Source organism: Grammomys surdaster, unplaced genomic scaffold (genome assembly GCF_004785775.1).
Source record: "Grammomys surdaster isolate TR1022 unplaced genomic scaffold, NIH_TR_1.0 125846, whole genome shotgun sequence".
NCBI lineage: Eukaryota > Metazoa > Chordata > Mammalia > Rodentia > Muridae > Grammomys > Grammomys surdaster.
Window position 1 is genome coordinate 1195368 of NW_021620672.1, and position 6239 is coordinate 1201606.

The window sequence follows — 6239 nt, forward strand, 5'->3', positions numbered from 1 at the left end:
ACGGTTGGCTGTCAGATCTTTATCAGAACCAACCAGCCTCAAGACAGTCTCTGATACAATTCTAGATTGCCTCTAGGCATAGCGAGCTGTCTGAACATCAAGTACCTGAGCAGATATGGAAGGATAAGTATTTATAAATATAAAGGCTGGTAACGGGCCATAGAAATGACAATACCAATATCCTGCCAGCATTTAGTCCTCTGGCCATACAGAATTAACGATTGTAAATACAGAGACACACCTTCACACAATGTGAAGAAAACATTATCCCAATGAGGCAGGATAGATATCAAGATGCTATAATGAAACCAACCTAATATGACGAGAAAGAAACCTGCTAGCAAGCTTAATACCACCTGTAATCTTAATAATGTAATTATTCTAATATAGCTGACATACCCATGTAACATACTCATGGCCTGAGAACACAGATAGACTTACCTTGCATGCTCAGGGCCCTAGATTTGACTCTAAACACTATAAAAACAAAACCAACCAACCAAACAAACCCCTAATTGTTCAGGACATTTTTTTTTGTAGTAAGAAATCCAAAGGAAGTCATAAATCATAAGTTTCTGACTATTAGAAAGAGGATATATTCTGGGGAGTGTGGGATATTGTCCTGTCTCTCATGTTTACTAAACTGAGATTCTTCTTCTTCTTTTTGAAAATCTATTCACTTTACAAATTAATATTGGCCTTTCCTGTCCTCCCAGGACCCCATCACACTAGTCCTCCCCCCATTTCATTCTACCTTCTACTTCTCTTTTTAGAAGACAAAGCCTTTCTCTGGGTGTACCCCCACCCCCACATACATATCAAGTCTCTGGGGGACTAGGTTGATCCTCTCCCACTAAGGTCAGACAAGGCATCCATTTAGGGGCATGAAATCCACAGGCAGGTAAGCAACAGGCTCAGGTAACAGTGTTTGCTCCAGTTTTGGGGGACCTGTATGAAGATCAAGCTGTTCATCTACTACGTATGTTCAGGGGACAAGGTCCAGCCTGTGCTTGCTCTTTGGTTGGTGGTTCAGTCTCTGGAAGTACCTGTGGGTACAGGTTAGTTGACTCTGTTGGTCTTCCTGTGAGGTTCCTGTACTTTTTGGGTCTCTCAATCTTTCTCTCTTCTGTAAGTCTCCCCGAGATCCATCTAACATTTGGGTGTGGGTCGCTACATCTCCTTCCATTGGCTGCTGGGTGGAGCCTCTCAGAGGACAGTTAAACTAGCTTCCTGTCTGCAAGCATAACAGAGAACCATTAATATCATCATGGATTGGTTCTTGCCCATGGGATGGGTCTTATGTTGGGACAGTTATTGGTTGGGCATTCCTGCAGTCTCGGCTCCATCTTTGTCCCTGCACATCTTGTAGGCAAGACACATTTTGTTGGGTCGAAGGTTTTGCGGATGGGTTGCTATTCTTATCCTTCTGGTGGGGGTCCTGCCTGGCTATAGGAAGTGACCACTTCAAGATCCATATCCCTCACTGTTAGAAGTCTCAGCTAGAGTTGCCCCCATTAGACCCTCTGGGGCTGCCCCCTATTCCAGGTCTCTGGCATGTCCTAAAGATTGCTCAGGCCCACTGCAGATCTCCTTCTCTCTCCCCTGCTCTCTCTATATGTGATCTCCACCTACCACCCCTCTCCCCTTCCTATTTCCTTTTCAAACCAGTTCCCTCCTTTCATTGATGTACAATATCTATTTTGTTTCCCCTTCTGAGAAACATTCAACCATCTTACCTTGGGCCCTTGTTATTTGACTTCTTTGGGACTGTTGGTTATAGATAGTATGGTTATCCTGTACTCTATGACTAAAATCCACTTATAAGTGAGTACATATCATATCATGCATTGCTAGGAGCCTCCTGGCCTGGAGAGGGTAGTGGTGGAGGCATAGAGTAGGACTCTGGTGATAGCTTTAAAGTCTAAGGGTCTCAGGCCGTTCTAGTTCTCTAACTATACTGAAATGCTGATGATAACTTCTTTTTTTTTTTTTAAACTTATTTATTTATCTATTTTATGTATTTGAGTACACTGTAGTTGTCTTCAGACACACCAGAAGAGGGCATCAGATCACATTGCAGATGGTTGTGAGCTGCCATGTGGTTGCTGGGAATTGAACTCAGAACCTTTGGAAGAACAGTCAGTGCTCTTAACCACTGAGCCATCTCTCCAGCCCCTGATGATAACTTCTAAAAAGTCCTAAAAACTTTTTTGCTCTTTCTGAGGATAAAAGACTGCTGGCTTATGTGATTAACACCTGTAGCCTAACAGCAGAGGATTAAGTAATGTGCCATTTGTTCTATCTCAGCAGGAACTGTGCAGCTCTAACTTTCAACCTGCTAGTCAAAAGTGGCAGGAAGAAAACGGGACACTTAGAAAAATGATTACAACGTTTATTACTAAGTTGTAAAAAGTTTCCTATGAAAGCTATCTAAGGGAAAAAGTGGAAAGATTCTAAGTGGGGAAAGGGAAAATTTCTTCTACGTGGGGGGAAAAGGAAAAATTTCTCTATCTCTTCTCTTTTTCCTCAGTACTTATTCATTTTTCAGAATACATGATCACATGTTACAAAGTTCATCACAACGTCACACACAAAATCAAATCATAAATTGAAATAGAAGTTTACAACAGAGAATGTTTACATGCATATCCATTAGGAGTAATTATCTGGCTAAACATCCATCACCTGTCTCGGTTCCACAGGTTCACTGATGGTTTAAAACCATAGCTAAGTTATTAGTGAAGTTTTGTATAGATAAACCCAGTCAATATTTTATCTTCTGTCCTAGCACTTATAATAAATCATTAGTTCCCTTTTTATGACCTTTGGTTAATGGTTTTACAACCTCTTAGAATGTGCTCTGAGTAGGAGAAAGTCTGGTTACTATCTAAGAGCAATTAACTGGTGACACTTGGGAGACTGGCAGAGTTCTCATTGCAGTTTTGACTATCAGAAAAGGACCTAATAGCAGTCCCACTATAAAAGAGCTTAATAATCACAGATATAATTTTAGGAATTCCTATGGGATCATCATTAAGACTTAAGAAGTCATCTATTTGTCTATAGAGCATCACTACTAGACAGTACATCTTCATGGATCTACAGAGATCTGCTCCAAAGGGGTGGGCTATTACTTAGTGATTGTTATATATGTCTAATAATAACAAGAAAAGCACATTAATAACAGGAATTTTTGCTGAAATGAATACCTTACAACCTTGCTTAATAAGAATGAATCACAGGTTATATAATAATCTGAAGCAAGCTGTCTCAGGACGATCACCTGATAGTTATTAGCTTGTCCCATTATGGCTCCTGACAATGCATGTCCTTTTGGGTCTGGGTTACCTTACTTAAGATGATATTTTATAGTTCCATCCATTTGCCTGGTGACACTTTGCCTGTGAAATTCATGACATCCTTGTTTTTAATGGCTCAGTAGTATTCCATTGTGTAAATGAACCATATTTTCTATATCCATTCTTCAGTTGAGGGACATCTGGGTTGTTTCCTGTTTCTGTTTATTATGAATAAAACTTCTATGAACATAGTTGAGCAAATGTCCTTGTGGGATGGTGGTGAATCTTTTGGGTACATGCTCAGGTGTAGTATAGCTGAGTCTTGAGGTAGAACTATTTCCAATTTTCTGAGCAACTGCCAAGTTGACAAGTGGTTGTACAAGTTTGTACTCCCCACAGCAGTATAGGAATATTTCCCTTACTCCACAACCTTGCCAGCATGTGTTGTTCTTTGAGTTTTTGATCTTAGCCATTCTGATGAGTGTAAGGTGGGATCTCAGAGTTGCTTTGATTTGTATTTCCCTGATGACTAAGGATGTTGACTATATCTTTAGGTGCTTTTCAGCCATTCAAGATTCCTTTGTTGAAAATTCTCAAGTGCATGCTGACAGGAGCCTGATATAGCTGTCTCCTTAGAGGACTGCCAGAGCCTGACATATACAGAGGTAGATGCTCACAGCTAACCATTGAACTGATCATGGAGTTCCCAATGGAGGAGTTAGAGAGAAGACTGAAGGAGCTGAAAGAGTTTGCGGCCCCATGGAGAGAGCAACAATACCAACCAACCAGAGCTCCCAGGGTCTAAACCACCAGCCTGGGAGCACTTAGGGAGGGACTCATGGCTCCAGCTGTATATGTAGGGGTAGATGGCCTTGTTGGGCATAGGTGGGAGAGGAGATCCTTGGTCCCATGAATGTTGGATGCCCCAGTGTGGGGGAATTCGAGGGTGAGGAGGTAGGAGTGGGTGGGAGGGTGGGGCACAAGCTCATAGAAGCAGGAGGAAGGGGGATGGGATAGGGGGTTCCTGGGTCAGGGGAGGGAAGGAAAATTCTTTGTTTAGCTCTGTACCCCATTTCTTTATTGGATTATTTGGATTGTTGGTATCTAACTTCTTGAGTTCTGCTAAGGATCAGCCTCAGCTTGGAGAAGGTTCTGAGGAAAGAGTGTTCAGTAGCAACCAAAAGAATGACTAAAAGTCAAATCATGGGTACAAGCTGATAGCCTTGTAGTCTGCTCAAGATGGCTCCCTAGATAGCTCTCTGTAGATAGCTCTTGGCTCTGTAGTCTGCTCAAGATAGCTTTTTGTTTAAGACAGTTCTGTTTAAGACAGTTCTCTGCTTGAGACAGTTCTCTCTGACCAGGACTGCTCTCTCTCTTGCAGGAAAAAATTCTAGAATAGCTGTATTCACTCTCCAAGCAGTTCTCTCTGGGTAGCTGCTAGAAAAAAAAAAATTCTAAAAGAGCTTTGTTTGCTCTCCAGTCAGCCCATCCAGATTGCTTAGCTCCTGCAGACCATAGCCCAGTCTTTTATTTACATATCAATTCAGTCATTTATTTGAGGTTCTCTTTTGATTATCCCACAAATCAGAATTTTATGACTTTAGCCACTTAATTCTTAGAAAAGAACAGTGAGTACATTAAAAAAATAACATGGCAAATGAATTCAGAGATCTGCTTGCTTTTATAAGCACAGATAATAAGCTAGCTAGGTGGGATCCCCACCACTCCTGGGGCTCCACTAGCTCTGTCCCTGGCTGACTTGAAAGCAGGAATCTGCCTGCCTTTGTAAGCACAAACAATAAACTTAGCTGGGTGGGATCTTGCCCTTCAGTCACCATTCCCTAAATCTCTTTATTTCCTTCCTTAATATCTTTCTGACAAGATGGCTCAGAATGCAGCTCTGTTTTTTAGGTCCTTTAAGCCCTTCATATAATTCATATTGCGTCTTTATATTTGCATAGTTGAGAAATTATATATTTTTGGACTTATGTTGTCAGAGTCCTTTCCCACAGCCTTAAGGGCTGTCCTCAAGGTCTACCATCTTGCTGAGACATTTGGCACACCCTCACCTCCCAGATGCATACTGTCTCAGATTATCATGGAGTCATTAATCTTGGAAGAGAGGACATTCCCTCATAAGATAAAGATGGCAGGGAGAATATTTCTCAAAGCGGAAACATGAAGTAAAAAATATATTTTTTGATACACACAAGCCTCACACCCAGCAATCATCAACACTCATGGAGTGTTGCCTCTCTTATCACCCTGCAGAAAACTCAAGTCCAAATGGATCAAAGACATCAATGTAAAAGCAGATACTTTAAATCTAATAGAATGGAAAGTGGAGAATAACCTTGAAATCTGCTGCCTCTATTCTAGGGTCAGGAACCATGTCACACTGTCCCTTCCATGACCATGCAGGAGTTCTTTATATATTTTGGATATTAGCCCTCTGTCAGACATAGGGTTAATGAAGATCTTTCCCAATCTGTAGGCTGTCAGTTTATCCTAACGATAATGTGCTTTGACACCATCCTTACAGAAATTGAATTTGTCAATTCCTTTTGGTAAGATAGCCATTTTTACTATGTTAATCTTACTAATCCATGAGCAAGGGAGATCTTTCCATCTTATGATATCTTCCTCAATTTCTTTCTTCAGAGATTTAAAGTTTTTGTCATATGGTGTCCTTACAGTAGCCTTTCAGTTTTATGAGGTCCCATTTATTAATTCTTGACCTCAGTGCCTGAGCCATTGGGCCATTGGTGTTCTCTTCAGGATGTTGCCTCCTGTATCAATGAAGTTTTTGTCATATAGGTCTTTTACTTCCTTGGGTAGAGTTACACCAATATAATATATATATAATATATACATATGTATATCTTCTTTCTTTCTTTCTTTCTTTCTTTCTTTCTTTCTTTCTTTCTTTCTTTCTTTCTT